General features: G+C 40.3%; 1 protein-coding gene and 1 long non-coding RNA gene across 3 annotated transcripts in view; one reads left to right on the forward strand and one right to left on the reverse strand.

Moving 5' to 3' along the window:
- The window catches only part of LOC143207827 (uncharacterized), a 228,520-nt gene that overhangs the window by 165,843 nt on the left and 46,483 nt on the right, over positions 1-16,194 (reverse strand). The gene's annotated exons all lie outside the window — the stretch shown is intronic.
- Positions 10,579-12,119, forward strand: LOC143207849 (uncharacterized). The gene is made up of 2 exons (XR_013008775.1): positions 10,579-11,452; positions 11,537-12,119. It is a non-coding gene; the product is annotated as an uncharacterized LOC143207849 (long non-coding RNA).

The following is a 16,194-nucleotide window of genomic DNA, read 5'->3' on the forward strand; positions in this document are numbered from 1 at the left end:
GATACGCGGACGAGATCTTCTCGGCTCGATGTACAATACGAACAATACGAACAATATGTACAATACGAATTCCCAAAATATCAGGAAATAAAGTTCTGCTTGCTTTTGTAATAAATCTCATAGCAGAAAGTTGCAGTGTTTGACCGTGAAGTCCAAATTGAATAAATACAGTGGGTGTACAAAGTATTCGTACACCTTTTAAAAACTAATAACATTTTTATAATTGTATCCAAACGACCTGAGTTTTCGTAATCAATTAGAAGCATTGGTTTACGAAATGATATGCAAAAAAGATTTTCCAAAAATTACAATTTACAAGGTTACATGCAAAAATGAAAGGGATTTTTAAAACTTTTTTATTTGGGCCCTCAATGAAAATGTAAAATATGTACTTGTATGTTTTGTTGTACACATGCTGAAAATTTCATCGAAATCGATCAACTTTTGATTGACTTTTGATCTGTTTCTGCTTAAAATCCACAGAATCGTACATCTTTCGAGGCGTATCGTTTTTTCCTGCGTCAATCAATTTCGATGAAATTTTCAGCATGTGTATAACTAACATAGATCTACGAAACATATATTTTAAATTTTCATTAAGAGCACAAATACAAAAGTTTTAGAAAATGCCTTTTTTTAATTTTTGCATGCAACCTTTGTAAATTGTAATTTTTGGAAAATCTTTCTGCAGATCATTTAGTAAACCAACGCTTCTAATTGCTTACAAACCATCAGGTCGCGTTTGGTACAATCATAAAAAAATTATTAGTTTTTAAAAGGTGTACGAATACTTTGTACACCCACTGTATATACTTTTCCTCGGGACCTACATCGTAATAAAATTTGCAAAAGATTGCATTCAATGCATCCCTGTCATTTTTATGAACTATTAGGTTGTCCCAAAAGTTTCTTTCGGATGTGTTCCTTCAATATTGCTAAATAAATACAAACAAAGCGATAATTTTTATGTTAATGTCTTAGTACTCCCTAATGTAAATTTGTATTATGTGCATCAATCGACAACCAACTTTTGGGACAAGATAATATTCATTTAGCAACATTAAAGGAACACATTCCGAAAGCAACTTTTGGGACAACCTAATATTTATAAAACAGTGACGTTTAGTGGCCGGTAAATTTAGTGTTAACGATCGAGAATCGGAATAACATTTGCACAGAGCCATTGTGCAGTCATCGAGGCACGCGCGGCTACCGAAACAGTTCACAGGATGGGAACGATCGGCGAACTTGCGTCGTATTTCTAATGAAATTACCGAAACCCAGTCCGGGATCGGTGAAACTTACTTCTCAGCGGCGCATCGAGGGATTGCAGGGAAACGAACGGCCGCGTCAATTTCCACGGGCAGGTCGTTGGATCCCAGACTCTCGGCTCGGCTCAGCTCGGCGTGACTTTCGAGCGTCCAAGCCGTGCACCAAGATTAGGTGCACGTTCTGGAAACGTTGCCAGCAATGACGGCCCTCGAGAAACGGGCGGATATTTCAGCAGCCGGGCGAGCGCAACGTTGCTTATTATCGCGAGATCCCCCGGCCGCGATTGTTAAACGGGCCAATCTCGTGTCTCACATAGAAAAATGCCTGATATTTCGGAATCCCTTTTCGTTTTCCATTTTTCTGCCTCCTCTTCGAACGAGCGTACGTTTTCACGTAACTTGGGCAAATGCCCGAGTAAATACCGTAAATGATTGAACTGCTTTCAACTTATCAGAACCGTAAATAAATAAAATACGCTGGAATCTCGGCTGCGCGAATTAATCAGAGGAACGTGGACGATCGGGTAATGGAATAATTACAAAAAGAATTTCATCGATTTTCAGTACCTTCTATGTTGAGATTTCGAATTATTTTTACCACGCTTGAAAGTTAATTATTTTAATAACGGGTACCCCAGTTTGTGCAGGTACTCCTAACAGTAAAGAACAACGAGTGACGGTATCTATAAGCTTCGAGCTTCTTCCCATAATTAATCATGCACGAAAGAAAAAGGAAACCACGCGATTCAATCCATGCTAATTAAAAGATATCGGTGAACCGTGAATGTTTCGTATAAAATATGTTGTACGATGATCTAGAACAATGATTTAGGAAATAATTGTGTGCGAAATTTTGTAAGGGTGTACGAATACCTTGTATAGCCACTGTGTAAAAGCATTTTCCCTCGGATTAATTCCGTTCAATTTGTTTCGGTGTAGAAACGAAACTCTTGAACTGCGAAAACGATGCCGCGTTGCGAAACGAATTTTCTCCCACGAGCAGAATTTTCTAAAGATCGATCGGCGCCCGAGCATTTCGAGCGTCGATACTTTCACCTAATCGATCGACGGACCTCGTGATTTATAGAGATATTAAAATTGCTGGTTCGATGGTGCACTCGGCCGGCTCGGCGCGGCGCACCCGTAATATACCTCGCCAGCGTTTCTTAGCGTTTTATCGTGCTTATTTATGAAACCAGAGGAAACGACACTTCCGGCCAGAAACCGCTGGGCTATCTCCCGTCCCGACATATCGACCGTTCCAAGCCTAACCCTTCCCTGTGACCGAAATTTCCTCGTTTTTTCTTCTACCTCTCTGAACGCGCTCAATAAGAGAGTTCTCGCGAGCAAGGGGATGGTAAAACGTCGAATGAAGATAACGCTAGTGAAAAAAAAACACAAAAAGAAGTGGAGAGGCTTTAGATGACACCGATATCTTTCACTGGCGCTGTACCGTTCGTACAGGGCGATTAATATTAGACCTACCGGAAGAGAAATGCACGCCTTTCTCTCCGGCTTCGATAGAGAGACGGATTTTTTCGGACGAATAACTTCAATTTATTTATGCGCCGCGATAAGCTGCGTGTGGAATGCGAAACACTGCGTTCGTACACTTTTATGAGAGATTGCTAACTCGTTATTATGGCTACTTGCGGTAGGAAACATTCCTACCCGATAATATACGTCTTGTGCAGAGTTATTAGAATTAATAGCCTGTTCGGCTGACAAGAATTAATTCCTCTTCTTTCGAAGACATTTACAGGAACTCATCCAGGGCAAATGTACCTATTACTGCGGTATTTTTTCCCGATGTGATTAAAATACACAGTAATTAGTGCATGGGTCTTTTTCGTCCGCAATAATATGTACAAAATTTATTTTGTAACACTAAACCTACCACTGCTGATCAAATGATCGGTTTTATATTTTTCATCTTAGAATTATTGAAATTATGAAGTTGTTTCACGGAAATTGATTCGGTAAACTTCTTTGTCCAAGCACGTATAGTAATAAAAATTGCACATTATCTAAATAAATAGAACCTTGCCATTTTTGTAAGGTAGAACATCTTAATCGCTTTTAGTACTCGGTAGGTTTAGTGTTGATATCTTCCTATGTTGTATTAGATTTTGAGTAATTAGCAGACATCAGAAAATGGAAAATTTTATACAAAGTTTCTATTCTGAGGAGACCTCGACAGCATATCCAAAAATCATCGAAATCGGTGAGTGTTCCGCAGTTTGGCTACGATATTGGCGACTTTCCCTGAGCATCTTATCCGCTCGTCGGCTTTCATTTATTTAGACGATGTTCGAACGGCTGGCTGCGAGAAATCGTCACGAACGCTCCCGGACAGCCCAATATAATAGTTCACCGTTCCCCGTGAAATCCTGACTGAATCGGGTCGTATCTTATCGAGCGGCAGCGACAGGCCGGTCTTTGAGCACGAACCCACGCCAAAGCAGAAAGAGAGTATCGATCTGCAACATCTGCGACATCCTCGTTCGGCTGCTCAAGAATTATTCAGTTCACGAGTCTCCGCGTCGCTACAGGCCGCCTCTTTATTTCGTCGAGGTCTCTCCACCCTCCCCTCGGGCCTCTCCGCCCCCGCAACGTTTCCGCTGCCGGTGCCAGAGATCACTGCAATGAATACGCTATCGCTTGTTACTCGAAACTGCGGACGAATGTGTAACATCCATCTTAAACATTCAACGAACCTACTTCCTCTCCCTCTCTTTATCCCTTTCCTCTCGCCATTTCCTCAGAATTTCGAATCCGAGTAGCAAAATTTTCAGCTTAACTCGGACCTCGGAGTGCTGCACCGATGAAACGTGCCATTCTGCTTTTCGAGTTTATAAAAATAACTTTGTTGGGTGAATGCACCGGTTCTATCGATTGCCACTTGTCAAGGGTGATGAACCGACCCCTACTTTCCTGTCGCAACGAGTACGAGGAGAACGTGCCCTCACTTTAATATGTATAGTCATCGTTTGCTTCATCGTATAGCAGTCTTCATATGTAGTTGCAATGTTTTATTAATGCTCGAGCGGAGTGGAGTCCACGGAGCGAATATATCCAACACTAAAGTGATTAACTCGAACGTCTTACGATTTTCGATGGATTTACGAGAAATATAAAATTTATAATTGTTATAAACTAAATTTAGTTTCTTTAAAAAACAATGAGAAAAGAAAAACCAATGCTGGTCGCATTGGCTCCTCAGAGAAGTTCTCTTAAAGAACTTCCTTAAAGAAGTTCTCACATCAACAATCATTAACACTAGAACTACCACACCAGTCAAAATGATAAAGGTGAATTCTTCTCGATCGAAAATTAAATATATAATAAATTTTATGATTTCGGCGCAGGGTTCGATCATTTATATAATAGAAAACCAGCAAATGTGCAATTAATTAAACATGCTTCTCGACGTTTCGATCCTTATGTGGATCATTCTCAAAGAGACATTTTCTGCGTCTGAAAAATAATATATGTATAATATAATTTGAACAAATATTGTAACACAGCCGTGTCAAAATGACTGGTTTTGCAATTTCATTTTAAAATTCTTACTTCATGTTACATTTTCTTCCCGCAATGACGTGATGACTTTTGCAGCGATAACTAAAGGTGTGATAGAATGAGTTTTATTTTTGTTTGATTTATTCAGAATCAAAATAATGTTGTATGAAATGGGAGGTTCCTGACATCATTTGAAGCAACATTTTCACAAAGGAAAATCTTGCTTCAAATGACCTAAGGAACCTCCCATTTCCGGCTGTTGAAGGAATTTTGGGACACCCTGCATAACGATATTTTACTAGTCCCAGAAATGGGGAAACGATTGGAAATCTCTGAATTATTGCAGATATTGAACAATATACATATGTACCAATGAAATGCTCTGATATCGATGATGGAAGAAAATAAAACTGAACTTTATAGTGATAATACTAATAATGAGATTATAGAGACAAAGAAATTGTTCACGAGTCCACGGAAAGTGAATTAAAAAATATTTTGAATATACGCAAAAGAAGACGTCCCTTCAAGTTTTGAAGATGAAAATGAAAGTGACAAGATCATCAAAATGAAAATGCCGCTGACGGAACCAGTTGGGAAAAATTAAAAGAACGGTCTACTGCTATTTCTGATATTGAATATTCGGCTCCATATTCCTTCTGTAAGATAGTAATATATAAATCAATAAATATAAAAATATTCTATTATTAGAAATAGCTTCGTCTGAACTGTTGGCAGTTCTAGTGTTAAACACGCAAGTGAAGCAAAGTTTGCAATATTTCTCACGAGAAAACTCTAGTGGACGAGTTACTAATGGTTATACAGTTGTTTTTCTTCCGCTACCAGTCTCTCAGCCTTCAATGAATGCTCGGACTCGAGAACTCGAAAAACGGAGTTTCTAGATGTATAATCTTCTCGGATGAGCCTTGAATCCGCGTGTTTCTGAATACCTGGAAGCTGGAGCTCGTTATTTCGGGTCACTTCGACCGTGAAGTCTCTTTTAATAGACTTATAAATTCCAGTCCGTCCTGATATTGCGTAACGACGTCATTTGCCTCGTAAACGCGAGCCATTAAGAGGCGACGCGGTGCAATTTCTTTGGCAGAGGACAAAAAAAGACATGGATAGGGGAGGTGGAGGGGCGAGGAAAATGTCACGGCGCAGGATGCCCACGATTCCTTGGAATCCTCCCCGAAAGTGGGACACGCGTTCCGAAAATTAACCTGTCTTACGATCCTGCGCACGCGGCGACTGGGAATCATTGAAAATTCGAGACACGGCGCGGCGTCTCTTCGACACGATCGGATCCGTGTGCACTCGGCTAAATCACAGCATCGAGTTTTACTTAATTAACGGACTCCCGGGGACCGGATCGTCCACCTTGCGCCGGGGATTCCAATTATTACAACAGCTTCTTGGCCGTGAAGTTGAAAGTTTCGCGCAGTTTGTGTGATGCAATTAGTCGAGGAATCGATGCAAGTTGCCCGAAGAACTGGGGATTACGCGTTTAATCGCGGGAGAGAAAGGAAGAGGGAGAGATACAAATTGGAAGCTATGGGCGAATTTTCCGAACGATTTAACGGCGAAGAGAAGAAAAGTTCTCGCGAGTTTATGTGCTGTTGCCTTTACCAATCACGGGGATTGATAAATTTTCCAATCACCGTTTGAGCGAGTGTAGCGACCGAGGAAGAACACGAGCAACGGGAAACAAATTGCAGCAGAATTTCCGGCAGATGTAAAGTGCTAAGCGGCGTGTTTGCTGCGGGGTTACGTTTTCCACGCGAAGGATCCTTTCGGATACGCTGAAATTGTTACCCGCGCCTCTCGAAAGGAAAAACACGAAGGGCCGGATGCGGTGAATAGGACGCCTGTACAACCAGTCGACGAATTCGTGTACCCTGGGTCGAAGTACACGCGATTCAAGAGTTACAGGGAAGCTATAGGTAGCAGATTGTCGGGTTTTATTGCCCAGGGCGAGAGCCGTGCCGGTTCGTCCCGTGACAGGAGCAAAGGCAACGCGTTCTATGTGTGTGTATCCACCGGAGGACCGAAAACTGGCACGCGCTGTGTAACCCGCGTCAAAGGACGCCAGATCGCGGCACGGCGGCGTTGCGCTTCACTTTGTACGGTTTTTCTCTTTGTGCCGGGGGTGGGCAACACCGACGAGCCCTTTTTCGCCGATCGAATCGCACAGGATAGAATTCGGTTGCCGTTACCGATTCGGGCATGATTGGCACGCGTTCCGTACCCGTGGATAAGGCTTGATTGCATTCTAACGGCGGAGCGCGATTGCCGCACAACGAATTTTTGGCATGCACTCCCTGCAAAAGGAAACACACGGGCTTCCTGGCCGATGCGGCTGGACTCTTCTCCTTTCACTTGTATGTACAGGCTGCACAAAAAGTATGTGTATATAGCTGGTCGTACAAGTGTGATTCTACACCTATTGTAAAAGATAGTGCAAGAATGTCCTTAACCTTAACTTTGAGGATCAGACTGATTGTTTCTTTCCATCGCATGTACTCGTGACGGGAAACGAAAGTCTCACGGGAGCCATGGGTCTCGAGACAACCGTTCCCTTAAACGACTTCGAAGTTTAAGCCATTTGATTCTGTCTAGAGGGTGTCCCGAAATTGTATAAACGTAGAGGGGTGATTCTACACCCCTGGATCGATGGGGATTGGTAAAATTCCGTGCGAAAATATCCACGACCTTCAATTTCGAGGTCAGACTTATTTTTTCTTAGCATCGTGTAGTATGCGTGACGGGGTAAAATAATTTTTGAGACAGAATAAAATGATTTTAAGAAGGAGTAAAATCAATTTTCAGATAGAATAAAATTATTTGAAGAAGGAGTACAATCAATTTTCAGACAGAATACAATGATTTTGAGGAGTAAAACCCTCCCAAAAAAAGAATTCCCAACAAGGATAATTTAGTTTCACATCATTTTTAGCTTCAAACGAGACACCCTGCCCTTCACAGTATATTAGGATTGACCTAAGCTATACTTGGAGAAAAATTTTGTAACGTTATTCTGTAACGTTACGCGTTATCAAAGTGCCCCGAGAAAGAACTCTCACTCTCGTACAATGGTTTCTTTGTTTTAATAATTCATAACACATGATTTATTTAAAATGCTTTATTGCAATTTATTAGTTCCAATATTAGTTTCATTTTCTGTCGTTTCCCACGTATTAATTCGTGATAGAAACACAGTTTCGTAACAATGAAAAGTACAACATTTTTAATAGTAGAACTGTTTTTATCAGACGTTCATGATGGGCACAAACCGGTACATTGCCAATTGCCGTTATTACAAAAGCAGTCGTTGCATCCTTCGGAACGAGTTTCCCCATGAGTGCATGCTGGACGAAAAAATTATCATATAGGAACGAATCACTCCAACAATCCATCAACAACCCCCTAACAATTTTTAAAAGAGACCTTACCTATAATTGGATTATACGCAACAATAGCGAGCAGCAAGAACAAAGCGACAAGTTTCGTCCACATGTTGTCTTCTATGTTTTTCTCCAGTCAACAGAAGAGAATAACTGATTTCGCATAAGATCTCAACCGTATTATATAGTCTCCCACACACTGATTCAACCGTTTTATCTAATATAGTCGTTTATTTATTAAGTCGCAAGCAAAAACTATGTAGCATCAGCGATTTGCTATAAAATTTTATTTTTCAAGTGCGGCACTTGTGCGCACGATGATGTCAAGTATGCACTTGCGTATGTCAAGACGTTTTTTCCTCATTCACTCCTTGACCTACGTCAGTGTTGTTTTTATCTCGCTATAACTTTGTAAAAAAGCAAGATAGCAGCTATTTTAAACAGAGCATCTGAAACTAGAGGTTTCACGCTTTCAAAACACTGTGTAACGATATCGATACTGATACAGCAATTTTGGCCGGAGTTATGATCATGTAAACTGGTAGCAATTTTTCGGGCTCGCAGAGGTGAACACTTAATTCTTTTGAGGAGTTTATTAAAGTTTCAATTGTACATGTGACAAACACATTTTAATGTGAGAATGTTTTTCTTTTCATGCTATCGGAGGCTACAGGACGGCGCGGCGGCGAGGACCAACGAAGAAAACAACAGAAGGAAACCCAAGGAAAATCTAACCCCACTGACACTCTGTTGCTAAGAAGAGGACGTTTCGTCGTACTAGACAAAGAAGAATTGCAACAGCAACAGTGATCAAATCTAATTGATATAATTAATTGCAATTAATAAAATTGTATTACTGCGTTGTTTTTTTATAGTGTAATGAAACAAAAAGGTGGTATCGTCGCGTTAAAGTATGTATGTATGTATGACTAAAATATGTATCGTTATGTTCGTTGGTTTCGCTGTTTATTACGTGTCACGTCCAAAATTGAATAAATATATTATATATATATATATATATATATATATATATATATATATATATATATATATATATCCTTGATCTCATCAATATTTTCCTCTTAAATTTTTCTATCAATCCTAACCACACTGTCGTACATAAAATTTGAATCCAAATCGTTAGAAGAAATGTTTGATTGGAATCGTACAATTAGTAGCATAACTGATCACTAGACTGCGGATTTTACAAAATAAACAAGTTTAGCGATTCACTTGTTAGCGGTTTCATGCCGAGCTACCTGGCTGGCCGGGGGATTGTCCGGCCGTGTTTATTGCACCACTTCCAGTCCACTTGGCCAAGGCGTTCCAAGCCCTCGTCGCTTCGTTGCCCTAGCGCAGGTGATGGGCAGAAAATGTATTCAATTAAAAATTTCGAGGATACGTTCATGAATAAAACCACTAGAAACAGTCCTAATTCTATCGAGTTTAGGCTTTTCTTAATCGGCAGAACGCCACGAATTGGCTCATGTCACTTTCGTGAGGGCAGCACGGAAAATAAACAAGTTCAGCATTCACTCCATAGCGGTTTCATGCAGAGCTACCTGGCTGGCCGGGGGATTGCCCGGTCGTGTTTATTGCACTACTATTGTGTCCTGGGCTCAGATTTTAAGGAGTAAAATCATTTCTCAGACAGGATAAAATTATTTGATGAAGGAGTAAAATCAATTTTCATACAGAGTAAAATGATTTTAAGATGGAGTAAAACAAAACTGGAAAAGATGTTGTATAAAACAAGATGAAACAAAAGTTAAGTGAAAACCGCTGTCTTCAAAAATGACTTTCAAAGTTTTCATGAAATATTTTATTCTGTCTGCAGGGTGTCCCAAAAAGGTATAAATTTGTTTTATTCGAAGCCTCTAAGAGAGGAAAGTCGCCTGCGACACCTTGAGTACGAAAATGGTGTCGACGTTCATCGGAAATCGTTGGGGACGTGTTTATTCATTATTATTGTTTGCCGGGTTGTGTGTGAGCCAACGTTTCTAAAAGCAAGCCGAAGAACGCACACACACACACACACATATATGTATATACACAGAAAGAGACCATCGTAGTCAGAATTCGACCTCGGTGGTTTCCGGGCCATCGGGATGCACGGTGGAAATGATGAACGGGACCCGGTCAATTACGTCGTTACTCGCCGAGAGACATTGCTGCTGCCCACTGAATCGCCTATTCAATTAGGAAGCCGTCGCGTATCGGTAAACGAATAAATGAATGCATGCTAATCGGCTCCCTTGATCTTGGCGGCGATAACGGTGGGTAATCGTGCCGCGCGCATACATGTTCAACGCGTTGCCGATGACACGCGATACGCGATAGAGTTTATCAGATATCCAGGATCGAGTGGATCGAGCTGGGGCCAGTGGTGGATTTGATAGAGGATCACTTGAGAATTCAATTGGGAGATCAAGTTTCACGATAGATGGTAAATTAATAAATAAGTATGTATAATATACGCGTTCGTGTTCTGTTTATTACGGGATTTTTATCAACGCGACGAGCTGCGCGAGCAACGATTTTGTGTCACGGAAAATTGCATAGCGAGCACAGTGAAATGTGTGAAGAAAGAGTAAGAGATGTATGGGCATTAATTTTTAACTTGTACGAGAGTGAGAGCGAACATCTCAGTCTACACTCACTATGCAGAAGGTTATCGTTGTCAATAAACCAAGCAGAAAAGTGCTTTCTTGTGTTGGGAAACATGAATCGTCAAGGTCAAGTTCTCGGTTTATCTGTTTTCGTTATTTCTTATCAATCACGTTGACTGTAAGTAATAACATTTCTATTTACATACACTTGCATGAGAATGTCTAACCTAATAGGAATGCGTTGCGACATTTCGTAGGAAGGGTAGCAAGCAGATAAACTTACGCAATGTTTCGAGATATTTCCAGAGAACACGTAGATCAAAGAGTGAATGAGGAAAAAACGTCTTGACATACGCAAGTGCATACTTGACATCGTACGCACAAGTGCCGCACTTGAAAAATAAAATTTTATAGCAAATCGCTGATGCTACATAGTTTTTGCTTGCGACTTAATAAATAAACGACTATATTAGATAAAACGGTTGAATCAGTGTGTGGGGGGCTATACATATAATACGGTTGAGGTCTTATGCGAAATCAGTTATTCTCTTCTGTTGACTGGAGAAAAACATAGAAGACAACATGTGGACGAAACTTGTCGCTTTGTTCTTGCTGCTCGCCATTGTTGCGTATAATCCAGTTATAGGTGAGGTCTCTTTTAACAATTGTTAGTAGGTTGTTGATGGATTGTTGGAGTGATTCGTTCCTATATGATAATTTTTTCGTACAGCATGCATGAATGGGCACACTTCTTACGACGGATGCAACTGGTGCCATTGTGATAATGGCATACTTGTATGTACCAGCAGGTCTTGCGGCTAATTGGTTTGTGCGCACCATGAACGTCTGATAAAAACAGTTGTATAAAATTGTGGGCTTGATTGTTTCGCCCTCACGTATGAATTTCGTCGGTAGTGTCGACGATTCCACGTGTCGTAGACTAAATGAAATCCACTATTTAATATAAAACAATTCATTCAACACTTGGTTCACACCAGGCTTATGCACGTGCTTCCACGTTGAGAGCCAGAACAAGAAGAAAGACGAATCGCTCGTCGTGCGGATGCACGGCTAAAAATATTTGAAAATCGCGGCGGCGGTGACCGACCACCAACGAAGGTGTCCGAAGCGATCACCGGTTCGCGATCGACGAGCTATGATTCCATGATCATTGTACAACAGTTCTACTATTAAAAATGTTGTACTTTTCATTGTTACGAAACTGTGTTTCTATCACGAATTAATACGTGGGAAACGACAGAAAATTAAGCTAATATTCGAACTAATAAATTGCAACAAAGCATTTTAAATAAGTCATGTGTTACGAATTATTAAAACAAAGAAACCATTGTACGGGAGTGAGAGTTCTTTCTCGGGGCACTTTGATAACGTGTAACGTTACAGAATAACCTTACAAAATTTTTCTCCAAGTATAGCTTAGCTCAACCCTAATATATATGCAGGGCAGGGTGTCTCGTTTGAAGCTAAAAATGATTTGAAACTAAATTATCCTTGTTGGGAATAATTTTTGTTTGAATTGGTATGAATGGTAACCTATGCGTAATGTGAGGAAGAATTGGTAGGAGTGAGTGTGAAAAAGATCGGTACCAAATAATTGTAGTAAAATAAAAGTAAAACTTCATTAAAACTAAAATCTTAACAATCCTAGATTTTCGTGTTCTCGGATGATCGTAAAAATACACACTAAAACTACAAAGTGCATCGGTGAATATCGTCGAAAAATTTGATGATTGACAAAAGGGTTAAAAGACAACATTGCGTCATGTGTTTCAACAAAGATTTGCCCCTGTGCCAGATGGGTTGACGACACCGTTCCGCGAATGGAGTGCACGACCGTAAAAGAACGAGTAAGAAGGAAGCACGCGTACAAATAAATCGGATTATTATTCTTATCAATTTCTCCATCTGAGCCATTCAACCGCGACAATAGTTTCTCCCCAGGTCCCGTTCCTTCGATACGGTGAACACGATTCCGCGCTAGGATCGAGTTGTTCATGCCATCAGATACGAATCCGCGATATCGTCGAATCAATGCAGAACGATTATAAAGGAGGGACAAACTCGATTCCACAGGCCGCGAGGCAGGATTGTTCCATCTATGCAGACGGTTCTCCATGGGTATCTGGAGCACGAGGAGTGCACCGACTCGCGAGAGTATTCATCCGTAAAGTGGGCCAGCCACTGTTTTTGTAATTCGCTCGCTGGAACAGCCGAACTTTTAGATAAAAAGTTTGTTAGCCTCGCTGACGTTCGCGCGAATTCAGCGCAACGGCTCCGTGGCCGCGATGCTGCTCAATTCGCTCCTGAAAACGTTTCCTTCTTTTGTCCTGCCCCTTGCGACCTCTTCTAAGAGGATAAATATAGTGGAGCGAAGATCGCGGATAGCAACGAAGCGAACATCGCGGCAAAACCAAACCAATGCGCAGTGGGGTATTCGGCCCGAAAAGTCGGGAAAAAGTCGATTTCAGAAATTTGCATAAATAGAACAATTTTTACCAACGTAGTTAAAGGTCTGAAGAATGTGATTTCAGTATTGTTTTTTTTTATTTGTACACCGTGAAGTACTTTACTTCATCGAAAGTCAAGATAGTTTATAACACGGTTTGCGTTCTTAACCCCTTGCCGCATTTTAACGAGTCACACTCGTCATGAAGATTTTAAACAAAGTCTAACAAATGTGAATGTTACGCCGTTCTTTTTAATTGAAATAAAATTTGATTCTACCGAGTCACATTCGTCATGAAAATTTTAAACAAAGTCTAACAAATGTGAATGTTACGCCTTTCTTCTTCATTGAAATAAAATTTGATTCATTTTTAATCAATATTTAAGCATTAAAATAAATGTAGCCATACAAAACATATAAATTTTCTTTTCTCTTCTACGACATTTTTGGGGACAACGACGTTTTAATCGCTGTAACTGTAAAGAAAATGATACGGCAAGGGGTTGAACAGTCTCTGAAACAGGATTCGTTCGTTAGCGATTTTCAAGTGTTCAATCATCCAAATTAGTATAGTTATTAATATTTGAACATAATCAATAATTCTGTTTTAGTAAAGAAAAGTTAGATATCTACCTTCGTACCTAAAAATGGTAAAATAATAGATCTTTAGCAGTTATAATATTATTTTCAGATCTTAAGTCCACCATGCGTGTTTTATTTGTTTGGAGTTCCCATAGCGAGCGTTCTCGAACATTCTGCACGTGTTCTCGGTCTTGTCCGCCAATGTTTTCTTGAAAACGAATCTTGAAGGTCTAATTGTGGTTCTTGTCGAGTGCCGGCCGTGTTCCCAATTTTCCCCGGGTTCGAGTTTAAGCTCTTCTTCCGTAAACTCGGAACTTCCGATTTGTTTTTCTATCGAATAACCTATAAACTCCGAATTCTTCGGGTAAACCGTAACTTTCCCCGCGGAGAAGTTGCCTTCGAACTCCCAATTAAATATCTTCCTATTCAAACTCGAAGCCCTCGATTTATCTTCTTCGGTAATCCTTCAAGAGTCCTATGTATCTTTGCTCGAACTGAATCACGAAGTTTATCGGAGAACCGTCGGCGTCGTCGAACTAGCGATACGATTTCACAGAAATTCGAAAATCAATTTTCAGACAGAATAAAATTATTTGAAGAAGGAGTAAAATCAATTTTCAGACAGAATAAAATTATTTGAAGGAGTAAAATCAATTTTCAGACAGAATAAAATGATTTGAAGAAGGAGTAAAATCAATTCTCAGACAGAATAAAATTATTTGAAGAAGGAGTAAAATCAATTTTCAGACAAAATAAAATGATTTTAAGGAATAAAATCAATTTCCAGACAGAATAAAATGATTTTAAGCAGTAAAATCATTTTTCAGACAGAATAAAATTATTTGAAGAAGGAGTAAGATCATTTTTCAGACGGAATAAAATTTTAATAAAACGTTCGTTGCACTCGTACTTCATTTTTCTGAGTGGAACGATTGCATATTTTCGACATTTCACGCGAAATGTCGGTGTGGCCAGGTGGCTTAAAAATGTATTGTTGCTGGGAAACGATTTGTCCGTTGAACATCGGCAAAGAGGAAATGTTGAACGACGTACTTTTTGGTATTAAAAGTCGGGCGAGATGGAATGAAAACGTTGAGTAAGATTGAAATGAAAAACACTACGTTCTCTCGTACGAACAGCTCCAATTTGATTTGGAACATCCTGGTTGTAGAAAGATTCGCCTCGTCGAAAATGTACATCAAATATTTATCGAAATTCGTAATCCTCGAATATTCGACGTACACTTTCGATTTACAATCGTTGTATACATATATCAAACCCATTAATATTTCTAAAGCAGCACGTTCTAGCCAGAACCATTCAAACTTCAACAAAACCACGTTATCGGAAATACCGGGACTGTAAAAGGCTGCAAGCACAGTACTCATTAAAATTCCTACTCGCATTCTTGTAAACACTAACGCATTAAAATTTCAATATGGAAACATCGTGGCAAACGTCATGACCATTAAAATTCCCACAAAACCACGTTAATGAAAACAACACGCATTCGCGCGTTGCGACAAACACAGGATGATTAAAATTTCAGCAAAGTTTCAAGCCGTTCCGAGTTTTTAAACTGGAAACTGCAGAAATTCTACGGCGACGTGGCAACGGGACTATTAAAGGTTTCAAGTAAAACTGCCGATTAAGTTTAACTGAAAAAGGTTCGAGAACTTCTGCAACAATCATACACCGAACGCTTCAAAGTTTCAACGCGTTCACATTGCTGGGCCGCGAAAATTCCGATGAAACCGCATTGATGGAAACACCGAAGCCTCGGACCGTTTGGAGAGCTTACATTGTGGCAAACACACCAGGCCTATTAAATTTTCAAGGAAATCACATGGCTGCAGTCGGGTTGCAAGCGAGTCCAATCCGAACTGCCGTTAAAGAGGCTTCCAGTGATCAATCACTAGCAGAGTCGCCAGATTAAAGCTCCCACTCTTTAGGCTATTCCCCCACGCTTTGGCCACGGTCCGATCACGTGACACGTTTCATCTGTTATGCACGTGTCACAATGACGCGTGATTAATCCGGTACTGGCGGAGAAGGGGTCACTTTTACCCCTCGATTCGAGTCTGTTCCCGTGACCTGGCGACGCTTCACTTTTGGTCGCTAGAGGTGTGCGAGATTCCGAAAATTTCGGGTGGGGGCTATCGAAACTTAACCCTTTGCACTCGGAGCCATTTTAACACTATTTTTACCACGATTTAGTGTATACCTATTTCGACCAAAAGGTGTCTTTTGACACCTCTTGGTAGAAATAGTGTTAATTCCTTTCGACCTAAAATAATTCCATTCGTTATGATTTTTCTTATTTCATGGATATGAAATAA

This window comes from Lasioglossum baleicum, chromosome 4 (assembly GCF_051020765.1).
Source record: "Lasioglossum baleicum chromosome 4, iyLasBale1, whole genome shotgun sequence".
Classification (NCBI taxonomy): domain Eukaryota; kingdom Metazoa; phylum Arthropoda; class Insecta; order Hymenoptera; family Halictidae; genus Lasioglossum; species Lasioglossum baleicum.